At 52.9% G+C, this 14,436-nt stretch overlaps 1 protein-coding gene across 4 annotated transcripts in view; it reads right to left on the bottom strand.

Moving 5' to 3' along the window:
- rps6kl1 (ribosomal protein S6 kinase-like 1) overlaps positions 1-14,436 on the bottom strand; it is a 69,686-nt gene that overhangs the window by 39,155 nt on the left and 16,095 nt on the right. Inside the window, exon 1 of one of the 4 annotated variants that reach the window (XM_038774445.1) lies at positions 2,063-2,467. The exons of 1 other annotated variant lie outside the window; for it this stretch is intronic. The gene's annotated coding sequence lies outside the window, so the exon portion shown is untranslated. Of the gene's footprint in view, positions 1-2,061; positions 2,469-14,436 lie in introns of those variants that run through there. 2 more of the 4 variants (XM_038774430.1, XM_038774454.1) reach the window with 2 other exon arrangements.

The following is a 14,436-nucleotide window of genomic DNA, read 5'->3' on the forward strand; positions in this document are numbered from 1 at the left end:
CCCCATGCCTAATCACTTGGTCCTTTGTTATTTCCCTCTTTGTCCCACCATTGGTGGTGGAGCCTCCACGGACCTCAGTTTCACACTGAAACACTTCCATCTCTCCACCTTAAAAGTCTTCTTTAAAAACTCCTTTCTTTGATCAAACTTTTGTCATTTCTTCAGACTACCATTATTGCTAAGTGATTATTCCGTCACAAGATCATTATAGACAGAGACCATGCAGACCAATGTTTTCATTAGAATGACGGAGGAGGCATGGCAAGGCAACCTGTTAGAGGTGTAAAAACTTATGAGGGGCCTGGATAGAGTGGACGGGCAGGAACTCTTTCCCAGGGTGGAGGGGTCAGTCACCAGGGGGCATAGGTTTAAGGTCCGTGAGGCAAAGTTTAGAGATGTGCGAGGCAGGTTTTATTTACAGAGTTTTGAGTGCCTGGAACGTGTTGCCAGGGGAGGTTGTGGAAGCAGATACATTAACTGCATTTAAAAGGCATCTTGATAAATACATGGATAGGATGGGTATAGAGGAATATGGCACAAGGAAGTGCTGAGGGTTTTGCCCAAGGTTGGTATCATGACCGGTACAGCCTTGGAGGGCCGAAGGAACTGTTCCTGTACTGTATTGTTCTTTGTTCTCACCTCAATTCATCGATCCTGTGAGACTAAAGTTCTCATCTTGCAGAATTCAGTTGATTCTTAAATTAGTTCCAGGTTTTCATCTGTACTACTTTTTCCAGAACTCCACGCCATATATTTATCACTTTATATGAAGAAAAACTTGAATAATAACCCTAATATTTTTTAAAGAAACAGCCTGAAGCTTTGTCTCTTATACTACTCTTACAAACTAAAGATGACTTGGTTCAAAAATTATTTTAAAGCCATTTCAATATATTTAACTAACTTATATAATCTTTTTAAAATCTCCTCTAATACCTCCTTTTTTTGCCTGAAAATCCCATTTTCCTGGCTCTCCCTCCCCTTGCATGCAAAAAGGATGTTGAGACATTTTACACATGGAAGGAAGCACAATGTGATTTGTATCTCTCAGGCCCCTAGTCGCCACACTCCGGCACCTGTTTACCTGACAAATGGGATGATAGTGCATACTTACATCCCCTGTATATCCTACAGCAGATTACAGGAAAGATTCATGCTCATTATGTCACCATTTTGTGAATATTTGAAGAGTAGACATGACAGTCTACAGAACTAGTATTACAGCCATCCAATAATACTGATGATACAACAACATCCTGGGCATTCAGACAATGTCAGAACCTGCAACATTGAACAACAATATATATATTTTTTAAAATCACTTCAACAATGTACATCATCTCCATTTAGCATAATCCACTGGGGATTAATTTGTACAACACGCAGAACTGTGATGGCTTCTTACCATACTGTCTCTTTCTTTGAAAAAAAAAACAGTTGTCATGTATTAAAGGGACAGAACAAGTTTAGAAAAGATAACTTCATTTTTACTGGCCTATAGACACTTTTGAAGCAACCACAAAAGAAACACCATTTCATGAAAGAAACTGGCAAATATCTCTTCACGTATTCACAAGAAAGAATGAAAAATGTACAGTACATGGCACGTAAGTCATACTGATCTTTTAATTGCCATCTATTTCCCAAAAATGGCTGAAAACACATTCTTGAAGCCAACGAGTACCTTTTTGAAAATCTTATGCTACTTAAATAGAGCATCAGAATATTAGAGGTGCTAATTTGCTAAATCTTCCCGTGGCACTCACAGCTGTTACAGTCAACATGTCACACATCTCATACATTTAAACAGCAATGATATCAGCCATTCAAATGAGTTATCCACTGGGAGGGAATCCAGGTTGAATGTGCTTTTCTGCTCATTTTATTAACCATTAATTAACAGGCAAGCATGGAGTTCTAACATCGGCAGATGCTATGTTGGGGAGGGGGTGAATAGTTGAATTTTATCAAATTTGAAACCAACCTATAACATAATAGCCACTCTCCATGTTTTATACATCTAGTAGATTTTTCTAAAATCTGAATTGGAATGAAGTTTACCTATCAATTGGGAATCTGAGAACTCTTCTTTTCTTTTCTGGACAGTTTGAAAAGGCAAGGTTATATTTATCGGAATTGTGGTTCTTGCTTCTGGAATCCAGGCTGTGTGTCTCCCACTCTCCTCCAGGATGATGTGCAGACATCTCTGGCCCCGGGCTGGGTTACACCGTGCAAGCTCCCGATTCACTCACTCAGCACCGGGTTACAATGTAACACCAAAGAACAAACGCATCGCCCTGGTAGTCTCCCCGGCTTCATTTCCTGCCGACTCCCTCCTCCACCTCACCATGCACCAATTCGTTCTATTTTTTCTCTCTCTCTCTTCGTCTATTTATCCTCCTTTCGTCCGGCAATCTCCTTCTGCAGCTTTCACCACATTTTCCCCACCCACATCTAACCACTTTACGGCAACGTTGTAAAATTCCTCAAAAAAATAAAAGGTTCTGCTTCCACGCCCCCTCCAAATATTGTCGCAAACCGGCTCAGAGGGTGGACCCAACACTTCGATTGACAGCACCCAGTTTTTTAATATAGTGTCCAGTCACTTTGGCATCACGGATTTATTGAACACATGAGTTCATGGATGAACCAGTTCTGCAATGGCATTTGCAAATGTATGGTCCCACTAACCAGGGTGGGATTCTCCGACCCCCTGCCTGGTCGGAGAATCGCTGGGGGCCGGCGTGAATCCCGCCCCCGCCGTCTCCCGAAGTCTCTGACTGGTTAAAAAGTCAGCGAGGCGTCAATCCCGCCACCCGCCTCGGAGAATGGCTGGGGCCGGTGCGACGCTATGGACCCCGGGGCTGCCCATATTCTCCCGGCCGGATGGGCCAAAGTCCCTTGGTCACGTCGGGGGGTGAGAGCGAGCGAGTGCCGGGGTGGGGGGGGGGGGAGATAGCGAGTGCCGGGGAGGGGGAGACTGTGCCGGAAAGGGGGAGAGAGTGCCGGGGAGGGGGGACAGTGCTGGGGAGGGGGAGACAGTGCCGGGGAGGGGGGGACAGTGCCGGGGAGGGGGGGGACAGTGACGGGGAGGGGGGGACAGTGCCGGGGAGGGGGGGACAGTGCCGGGGAGGGGGGGACAGTGCCGGGGAGGGGGGGGACAGTGCCGGGGAGGGGAGGACAGTGACGGGGAGGGGGGGACAGTGCCGGGGAGGGGGGTGACAGTGCCGGGGAGGGGGGAGTTATGTTTTCTGATCAGCCAGTGATGTTGGCTGCCGTGGCGGCAGCCGCTATTCTACATGTTGCCCTGGAGGAGGAGGAGCGTGGCAGAGAAACGGCGCAGACTGCCACACAGGAGCATGCCACAGAGGGGTAGGCGGCAGGCGCCCAGGCTGGAGGGCCACCCGCCCGACAGGACGAGGAGGAGGAGGAGCAGGGGGATCACGAAGAGGAGGAGGAGCACGAGGAGATGGTGGAGGACGTTGTAGCGCCACGGCGATGGAGACGCCGGAGGAGGCCCCGTGTGTACCGGCCCCGTCCGTCGTACCAGGACCTCACGGACCGGGACTGCAGGATGAGGCTCCAGAGGAGCCAGGAAACCGTGGCACACATCTGCAACCTGCTGGCACGCGTGGCAATGGGGGAGGACACCCTCTCCCCGTGTCCATCAAGGTTACGGTGGCCCTGAACTTTTATGCCACTGGGTCATTCCAGGCGCCGAGTGGGGACCTGTCTGGCATCTCGCAGACATCGGTGCATCCGGGCAGCGACAGACGGCCTTTATGCCGCTGCGGACCACTACATCCAGTTCCCAGTGGACCGGGCGAGCCAGGATGACCGGGCAGTGGGCTTCTCTGCCGTGGCCGTTTTTTCCATGGTCCAGGGCGTGATCGATGGGATGCACGTCGCCGTGCGGCCACCTGCAGATAACAGGGCCATGTTCACCAATAGGAAGGGGATCTATTCCATGAACATCCAGGTGGTCTGCGACCACCGCATGATTATCCTGCATGTATCCGGGAAGTGTTCATGACTCATACGTGTTGACCTGTTGTCGTGGTCTTACATCCCGGCATGTTCGAGGGACGCCACCCCCGGCTGAGGGGCTGGTTGCTGGGCGACAGGGGTTACCTGTTGCGGTTGTGGCTAATGACGCCTATACGGAGGCCACAGAGTGACGCGGAGAACAGCTACAATGATGCCCATGCAGCGACCAGGGGTGTGATAGAGAGGTGCTTTGGCGTGCTCAAAATGCGTTTCAGGTGCTTGGCCATCTCTGGAGGGGCCCTCCAGTACCCGTCGGAGAGTGTCGGCCGCATCGTTGTGGTCTGCTGTGTCCTGCACACCATAGCCCAGCAGAGGGGCAATGTGCCGCAGGCAGAGGAGGGGGGAGTGGAGGAGCAGCAGGAAGAGGCGCAACCTCCCCAGATGAGGGAGATGGGGGCAATGGTCAGGGCAGACGGGCTAGACATGGGCGGGTGGCTGCCCATCGTTACCGGCTGGGCCAGTGGGCACGGGACAGGCTGATAGCCGCCCGGTTCACTGAGGGGGCATGGGAATCGGCGAGTATGGCCACATACCGCACACCATGGCAACATCCGACCACCCTCACCCACCCAGCACCAACACCCTCACCCTCCCCACCCACCACCAACCACCCCCACCCCACCCGCATGCACACCACCCCTCCATTGCACATCCACCTGCGGCACAACGGGCCGGGCTCACACGGTCGCCGGTGGAAGCATGTCTATTGCAGACCATGGAGGATGATGACGACCCGCTCTGCGACGAGCTCCTGGCTCCACATCGTTGGACAATGTCTGACCCATGACCACTGTACCACCATCCACCCGGACCATCCCTGCATGCGGTCGTGACACTGGAGCGCACGGTCCCGTCCTCTGCCCGGGGGGATGGAGAGGGCAGCCCAGGTGGAGGGAGGGGGGGGGGGGGGCACACTCACCTGGGGCCTACGTAAGACCACCCCTCACACACACACACTGGCGCTCTACTTACATGACACCCCCGCACGCTTCGGACAGAACACAAAGGCAGCTTCTGTAGGTGTGAAAGTGATTTTAATTACAAACGGTCCATACACGTGCCCTAGCCCCTAAAACTCGTCTGTGCCCTGCACCCGTGCCAATTTACTCAGTGTCTAATTGTTTGGCCTTACGGGCCCTTTTACTACGCTTAGGTGGTTCCCCAGACGGTACAGCAGAACTGGAGGTGGACTCCTGCGATTCCTGCCCTCTGACTCGGGATCCCTTTGGCGGCCGTTTCCTGGGGCGGCCCAGCCTGGATGGGCCAGGCTGCGGCTCAGGCGACTGGGAGGGTGAGCTGCCAGCCTGTCCTGCCCGCTGCCCACCAGATGCACCTGGGACGGAACGGGGACCCGGGACGAGCCCCAGCACCTCATCCTCCCTTGGGGTGTCCGATGGCCCCCGGGCCTCTGCATAGGTAGGGGGTGCAAAGGGACCGGCCATCCGACGCCCCCCCCCCCCGACACTGCCAGTCCTGGAGGCCCGTTCTGGTATCGACAAAGGTCTGCAGGTTTACAGCCATGGAGCTCAGGGAGTTATCCCTGCCTGTGACCGTGCGACGCTGGCTAGCACATGGGCAATGGCGCCGATGCCCTCAGCGATGGCCTGCTGAGACTGGGCCATGGCCTGCAGAGACTGGGCCATTGCCTGCTGGGACTGCGCCATGGCTTCCTGAGACTGGGCCACAGCGTTGAGCGCCTCTGCCATCTTCCGCTGGCTCTGGCTCATGGCTTCCTGTGGGCAGCACGGTAGCATTGTGGATAGCACAATTGCTTCACAGCTCCAGGGTCCCAGGTTCGATTCCGACTTGGGTCACTGTCTGTGTCTGTGCGGAGTCTGCACATCCTCCCCGTGCAGGTTAGGTAGATTGGCCATGATAAATTGCCCTTAGTGTCCAAAATTGCCCTTAGTGTTGGGTGGTGTTACTGTATTGGGTTATGGGGATAGGGTGGAGGTGTTGACCTTGGGTAGGGTGCTCTTTCCAGGAGCGGGTGCAGACTCGATGGGCTGAATGGCCTCCTTCTGCACTGTAAATTCCATGATAATCTATGAGAGAGAAGCCATGTCCTGGGCCACACATGCCGCCTTCACGGAACGCCCCAGGCCTCGCATCCTGCTCCCCATCTCTGACACCGTCACACACATTGCCTCCACCGTGGACGCCACCCATGCGGTTTTGGCCTGGGTGGCACGCATGACCGGCATCACTCCCAGCTCCTGGACTTGGGTGGACTCCTCCTCTTCCTTCGTCCCAGGTTTGGTGGCTGCATCTGGTCTATTGGTGGGTGTGGTAACTCTAGGAACCCGGGACCCGTCTGGGCGGCAGATGTTCGCTTGTGCCAGGATGCCCTCCAGCCCCCCGGCCCCTCTGCTGCTCCTACCTTCACTTGCTTTACCGGTACAGCTGTGTTGTGCGCACCGGTGAGTTTACCAGGTGCCTCATCACTAAAGTGCCCAACCGAGGTGAGTGTCTCTGCGATGGTGGAAGGTGTTGGAGAAAGCAGTGGCGTTGTTTCGTGCGCATCGTCCAACTCCGAGTCCATGGTCCCCTGGGGTGGCGCCTCGTCTCCACCCGCCCACTGTGTCTCACTGTCCTGTATTTCGATGTCATGTGTTTCGGTGTCCTGGGTAGGGGTGTCCTGCGTAGGGGTGTCCTGGGTAGAGGTGTCCTGGGTAGGGCTGTCCTGGGTAGGGCTGTCCTGGGTAGGAGTGTCCTGGGTAGGGCTGTCCTGGGTAGTGGTGTCCTGGGTAGGGGTGTCCTGCGTAGGGGTGTCCTGGGTAGGGGTGTCCTGGGTAGGGCTGTCCTGGGTAGGACTGTCCTGGGTAGGGGTGTCCTGGGTCGGGCTGTCCTGGGTAGGAGTGTCCTGGGTCGGGCTGTCCTGGGTAGTGCTGTCCTGGCCCGGCTGCGACGGGGGCCTGTGGCTGCTCCCCTCGTCGCTGGGTGTCACACGCCTGCGTCACCGCACCCGCACGAGACGGGGTCGTCACCTCCGTGTTGCTCTGGGTCTCTCCCTCTCTCGTGGCCGTCCTGGGGTGTCCTGCGGGCGTCGCATGCCGGAGGTGCCGGGTCTCTCCCTCTCTCGTGGCCGCCCTGGGGCGTCCTACGGGCGGTCGGCATCTGCGGGGATGGGTGCCTCGACACCCGTCACTTGACGCCGCGCGTCCACGGTGGGTGACGTCGCGAATGGCGTCATGCCGCTGCTAGCCCATTCGAGCCCGGAGACTTTGCGACGTTTGGGAGGGCCTGACGCCGGAGTGATCCGCACCGTTTTTGACACCGGTTCCCGGCCATCGTGCCGGTTTTGGGAGAATCCAGCCCCAGGTGTGTTGACTAACATGTTTGCCTTACTCGTATCCCTATTCATGCTGAACCTTTGATTTATGTCCACCAAAACATTCTCCTCTTTGCCAGATTTTCCACGACCCACTGTTATTTTGTCCCCACTACATCCCATTGGAACCCATCTTTTGTTTTTGTCTTATGACCACCTCAATTTGCCTTGCACTATCATCCCATTTGTCAGGTAAATGGGTGCCGGAGTGTGGCGACTGGGGGCTTTTCACTTGTGCCAATAAAGATTATTATTATTAAACTCTCTTGTCCTCCAACCAATCTAAATCTTTGGTCCTGCAATACACAATACAGCATGCATGGTTAGACATGCGGGCGGTAATCGGGGGATATGGGGGAGAAGGGGGAGGGGGGATATGGGGGAGGGGGGATTTGGGGGTGGGGGATATGGGGGAGGGGGAATATGGGGGAGGGGGGATATGGGGGAGGGGGATTTAGGGGAAGGGCCATGGCTGGCTCACTTGCTGGCAGGTGAGGTGTACTGACCCTCTGATAGTGCGGGGCTCCCTCAGTACTGACCCTCTGACAGTGCGGCACTCCCTCAGTACTGACCCTCTGACAGTTCATCGGCAACCTCCCGGTCCTCAGGTCCGCCTGCCAGTTCCAGGGCCCTTTCCTCATGGACGGTGAGTGGTCTCTCATAAGCTGGGCCCCCTCCAGTCTTCTGACGCTCCCTGTTGTTGTGTGCACGCTTCTGTGGGGGGCGGACGGGTGGGTGGCAGGGGTAAAGGGCAACAGTGTTAGGTATATGAATGCACGCCAGCGGTTGCGCGTAAATTGGCAGAGTTGCGCAGCACATTAGGGTTGGGTTAGCGTTTGAGTTAGTTGCACCTGGGGGTGTGTTGCACATCGGTGGGGGGACTCACCCTGGCTGCCATGACGAGGTTGTTCACTTTCTTGTGGCACTGGGTGCCTGTCCTCGGTGTCACAGCCACAGTGCTGACGGCCTCTGCCACCTCCCTCCACAGGCGCCGGCTGAGGCGTGGGGCGATCCTGCGGCCATGTCCGGAGTACAGGGCCTCCCTCCTCTCCTGTACTGCGTCCAGGAGCGCCTAGATGTCGCGCTCCTGGAACCTCGGGTCTGCGCGGCGGGCAGCCACCTTCGCGGGTCTTCCGGGGGGGGGGGGGGGGGGGGGGGGGGGGGAGGGGCGACGACCGTCTTTTGTGCTGTGATGCCGCGCGGCGTTGGGGTCGCGCTGCTGCTAGCCCATTCGGGCCCGGAGACTTTGCGACGTTTGGGGGGGCCCGACGCCGGAGTGATCCGCACCGTTTTTGGCGCCGGTTCCCGGCCATCACGCCGGTTTTGGGGAATCCAGCCCCAGGTGTGTTGACTGACATGTTTGCCTTACTCGTATTCCTATTCATGCTGAACCTTTGATTTATGCCCACCGAAACATTCTCCTCTTAATTTCCCCTTAATTGAAAAAATTAATTGAGTACTCTAAATTTTTATAAATGTAAGCCTACATGTGACACTAATTAAGCTGATTATTATTATTTTAAAAATGTTATTTGTCGTTTTGGGAAAAACAATCTGGAATAATTGTTGACATCTTTCTAATGATGCGAAGTAACAACTTGAATTTATATAGCACAGTTATAACATAGTAAGAATCCCCACGGTGTTTGACAGAAGCATCATCAAACAAAATTTGACACCGAGCCACATAAGGAGATTCTGCCAATCACAGTACAGAAGGAAGCTGGTCTCACTCCCCTGACATTTACCCCCCAGGCCTGCACATTTTGAGCTAAAGTAAACATGAGTCCTTCAACACCCCAGTAACTCAGAGCAAACGTCCCACATCCCCACCCCCACTCCCCCTTCAGCAGCTGACATTTACCTGCTCTTTAAAGTGTATTTAAAACAGCCCCATCTGGGGCCCCTCAAGCGAGTGGAACCCCTCACTCGCCCCCATCAAAATTAACTTAACCTTCTCCAAATACAGGAACTCCATCAAGTCCCCCAGCCATACTGAGGCACAGGGTGGCGAGATTGACCTCCATCCCTATAGGACCCGTCTGCGAGCAATCAGCGAGGCAAAGGCTAAAACATCAACCCTGTTCCTGTCAGCAGCTCCGGCAAGTACGACACCCCAAGTCCACATCTAGGATCGCTGACATGGTGATGACAAATGACATGGAATATAGATATATGTATCTGCGCAGCAGAAGATGCAGGTTGCATACCAAAAATTGAGTGCAACCTATGTCCCAAAAGTGAGGAAATTTAGATAACCAATATCACAGACAAAAAAGTACTGGAAAAATATAATGGGCTAAAATCCAACAAATCACTAGGACCTAATGGCCTATATCCTAGAGTTCTAAAAGAGATAGCTGCAATTACTGGTGTATTGTCAAATTTTGAGGTGTCACTTGCTAGGCCAGCAATTATTACCCATTTCTGATTGCCCTTGAGTGGTGGTGAGCCACTTTTATTAACTGCTGCAGTCCATGTGGTGCAGATGCATTCACCATGCTGTTAGAGAGGGAGTTCCAAGATTTTGACTCAATGAAAAAAAAAAATTCCAAATCAGGATGAGTGGCTTGTTGGGGAACATCCAGGTGGTGGTGTTTCCATGTGTCTGCTGCCCATTTCCTTCTAGACGATCATGGTTGTGGATTGAAGATGTGCTGACTGAGGAGGCTTGAAGAGTTCCTGCAGTGTATCTTGTAGATGGTACACTTTGCAACTGTGCGTTGGTGGTGAAGGGAGTGAATGTTTGTGGATGGGTTGCCAATTAAACAGACTGCTTTGTCCTGGATGGTGTCCAGCATTTTGAGTTTTGTTTGAGCTGCACTCATCCAGGCAAGGGGAGAGTATTCCATCACATTCCTGACCTGTGCCTTGTAGATGGTGGACAGGCTTTGGGAGTCAGGCAGTGAGTTACTCACTGGGATTCCTAGCTCCAGACATGCTCTTGCAGCCACAATATATATATTTTTTGAAAATATTTTTATTCGATTAACATTTTAAATATAGAACACAATAAAGTAAATCAACAAAGTAAAGCCCCAAACATACCCATCCTTCAACACCCCAGTAACTCAGAGCAAACGTCCCACATCCCCACCCCCACACCCCTCTCAGCAGCTGACGTTTACCAGCTCTTTAAAGTGTAATTTAAACAGCCCCATCTGGGGCCCCTCAAGCGAGTGGAACCCCTCACTCGCCCCCATCAAAATTAACTTAATCTTCTCCAAATACAGGAACTCCATCAAGTCCCCCAGCCATACTGAGGCACAGGGTGGCGAGATTAACCTCCATCCCTACAGGACTCGTCTGCAAGCAATCAGCAAGGCGAAGGCTAAAACATCAACCCTGTTCCTGTCAGCAGCTCCGGCAAGTACAACACCCCAAGTCCACATCTAGGATCGCTGACATGGTGATGACAAATGACCTCCAGAATTTCTCCAACTTTGGGCAGGATCAGAACATATGTATATGATTGGCTGAACCCCTCCCATACAGTTTACAAATGTCCTGCACCCCTTCAAACAACTGGCTAATCATCAACTTTGTCAGTGCGCGTTATGTACCATTTTTAGCTGTGTCAACTCCAGCCATGCAAAAGAAGTTGAGACATTCACCCTCCCGCCACAATCCCTCCTCCAACGTCATCCCCAGCTCCTCATCCCACTTGGCCTTACCCTCCTCCAAAGCCACCATATCTTCCTCCACAATCCTCCCATAGATCACAGAGCTGACCCCCCCCTCCAGCCCCATCACCAACAATACCCTCCAACATCGAGGAGGGTGGTGCCACCGGAAAAGTGGGAAAAACTTCTTCCTGAAATTCTGCACACACATATACCTAAAGGCATCCCCCCACAGAATCCCAAACCTCTCCGTCAACTCCTCCAAACTTACGAACCGCCCTTCTAGAAATAAGTCCTTCATTTCCATCACCACCATCCTCCGATTCTCCCACCCCGGAAACCTAGTATCCAGCCTCGCTGGCTCAAACAGTTTGTCATAATATACACCAGTATATCATGGTGCAGACACATACTGATGGACATACACTGGGACCAATCAACATGCACAAACACCAGTTAGAATACACACACTATAAAGGCAGAGGGCACCACGGTTCCTGCTCATTCTGGGTGTTGCCTCTCAGTAGAACAAGAACTCATCAAGTCTAGCACAGACTCACACCACGTGCTGAGAGATTCAACTGGTTCGGACAGGCTTAGGTCTCTAGTTTAAACTAGCATCGTTTAAACCCACAGTTCTCGTATGTCGATTAGTTAATAGTTAGTTAATAAAATAGAGTTGAATCTTCCTCAATGTTGGTGGTATATGTTAACCTCGCAAGTCTACATTATCCAGCACTTCACACTTGATTCCCTCGCATCAGCTTCCATCCTGTCCCTAACCTAAAGTACTGCTAAAACTGCCTCCATACCTGAAAGAAGCTACCACCGGACTCCCTGAATATTTCCTTGGGGCAAGCGGGAGCAGCGCCGTTGCCAAAGCCCGTAACCCCAACCCCTTAGAAGAATCTGCCTCCACCCTCACCCACAATATCTCCAGCTCCCGACTCCAGCCCCACACCTTCTCAGCGTTCGCCACCCAGTAGTAGTATATCAGGTTTGGAAGGACCAGGTCACCTGAGTGCCGCCCTCTATGAAGCTCCGTCTTCCAAATCTTGCACCCTTGCCTGCCTGGACAAACGACAAAATCAGACGTTCCATCCCCTTAACAAATGTTTTCGGCAAAAAGACCGAAAAAAAGGGGCTGAAAAATAAAAACCGTGGCACAATGTTCATCGTTATCACCTGCTCCCAGTCTGCAAATGATAGCAGAAACTGTCCCATCTGCAAATCAGTATTTTTTTAATAAATATTTTATTGAGGTAATTATGGTTTTATAACAGTAACAGAAGAAACAGTGTACATACAATTATAAACATAGTGCAAAAGCCATCTTCTTCTCTCACAGGTCCCACCTTTTCTAAATCCCTACTCTAAACTAAACTAACCCCATAGCCCTCACCCCCTTTCTGCTGACGGTTAATTTTCCTTAAAGAAGTCGATGAACGGCTGCCACCTCCGGGCGAACCTTAACATTGACCCTCTAAGGCGAACTTGATTTTCTCCAGACAGAGAAAGCTAGCCATGTCAGTTAGCCATATCTCTGACTAGCTAATAATCATCTCCAGGCCATCAGAGAGGCAAAGGCCAGGCGTCTGCCTCTTTCTCCTCCTGGAATCCCGGATCTTCCAACACCCCGAAAATCACCACCTCTGGACTCGGCGCCACCCTTATTTTCAACACCTTGAACATAACATCTGCAAACCCCTGCCAGAATCCTCTAAGCTTCAGGCATGCCCAGAACATATGAACATGGTTCGCTGGTCCTCCCGCACACGTGTCTTCTACCCCAAAGAACCTGCTCATCCGGGCCACTGTCATGTGAGCCCAGTGAACAACCTTAAACTGTATCAGGCTGAGCCTGGCACATGTGGAAGCGTTGACTCTGCTCAACGCATCCGCCCAGAGACCATCCTCTATTTCTCCTCCTAACTCCTCTTCCCATTTGTGTCTCAGCTCCTCGGTCTGTGTTTCCTCTGACCCCCATAAGCTCCTTATAAATGTCCGAAACCCTCCCTTCTCCCACTCACCCTCTGGAAACTACCCTGTCCTGTATCCCCCTTGGTGGTAGGAGTGGGAATGTTGAGACCTGCCTGCGTAGGAAGTCCCGCACCTGCAGATACCTAAATTCATTCCCTCTCGTCAGTTCAAATTTCACCTCCAGTTCCCTCAAGCTGGGAAAGCTCCCCTCTCTAAACATATCGCCCATCCTCTCGATCGCTGCTCTCTGCCATCTCCGGCCCTCCATCTAACCTCCCCGGGGCAAACGGGTGATTATTGCAAATTGGAGACCAGACCGTTACTCCCTCTGCTCCCATGTCTCCTCCACTGCCCCCTGACTCTCAGAGCCGTAACCACCATGGGGCTGGTCAAGTACCGTGCCGGCGGGAACGGCAGAGGCGGCGTTACCAACGCCCCCAGACTAGTGCCCTTACAAAATGTCGCCTCTATTCGCTCCCACATCGAGCACCCCCCCCCCCCCCCCCCCCCCCCCCACCACCACCACCACCCACTTCCTAATCATGTCTATATTCGCCGGACAGTAATAATTACTAAAGTTCAGGTGTGCCAGCCTGCCCTCTCTCCCGGCTGCGCTCCAACATCCCCTTTTTAACTCGCGGGGTCTTACCCGCCCATACAAAGCCCGATATCATCTTGTTGACCTGTTTAAAAAAGGACCGAGGAATAAAGATGGGGAGGCACTGAAACACAAACAGGAATCTCGGGAGAACCGTCATTTTCACTGTCTGTACCCTCCCAGCCAGTGACAACGGGAGCATGTCCCACCTCCAAAAATCCTCCTTCATTTGGTCTACTAGTCGGGCCAGATTCAGCTTGTGCAGCCATTCCCATTCCCACGCCACCTTGGTGCCTAGGTACCGAAAGCTTCCCCAACCACTCTAAACGGCAGCTCTCCCAATCGCACCTCCTGCCCCCTTGCCTGGATCCCGAACATCTCACTTTTCCCCATGTTCAATTTGTAACCCGAAAATCGGCCAAAATCGCCCAGAATCCCCATAATTTCTTCCATCCCTCCCAATGGGTCCTACACATATAAGAGCAGATCGTCCGCGTATAGTGAGACTCTGTGTTCCACCCACCCCCCCCCCCCCCCCCCCCACCCCACCCCGACCAGCCTCTTCCAGTCCTTTGAGGCTCTCAATGCAATTGCCAGCGGCTTTATGGCCACGGCGAACAACAGCGGGCAGAGGGGACCTAGTCCCCCGGTGCAGCCTAAAATAGCCCGATGTCAGCCTGTTCGTCCGAACACTCGCCACGGGAGCCTGATACAATCTGACCCATTCAATGAAGCTCCGCCCAAATCCAAACTGCCCCAGTACCTCCGATGGATAATCCCATTCCACCCGGTCAAATGCCTTCTCTGTGTCCATTGCAACCTCTACGTCCCTACCCTCTGGGGGCATCATAATTACA

The sequence above is a fragment of the Scyliorhinus canicula genome, chromosome 2 (genome assembly GCF_902713615.1).
Source record: "Scyliorhinus canicula chromosome 2, sScyCan1.1, whole genome shotgun sequence".
NCBI lineage: Eukaryota > Metazoa > Chordata > Chondrichthyes > Carcharhiniformes > Scyliorhinidae > Scyliorhinus > Scyliorhinus canicula.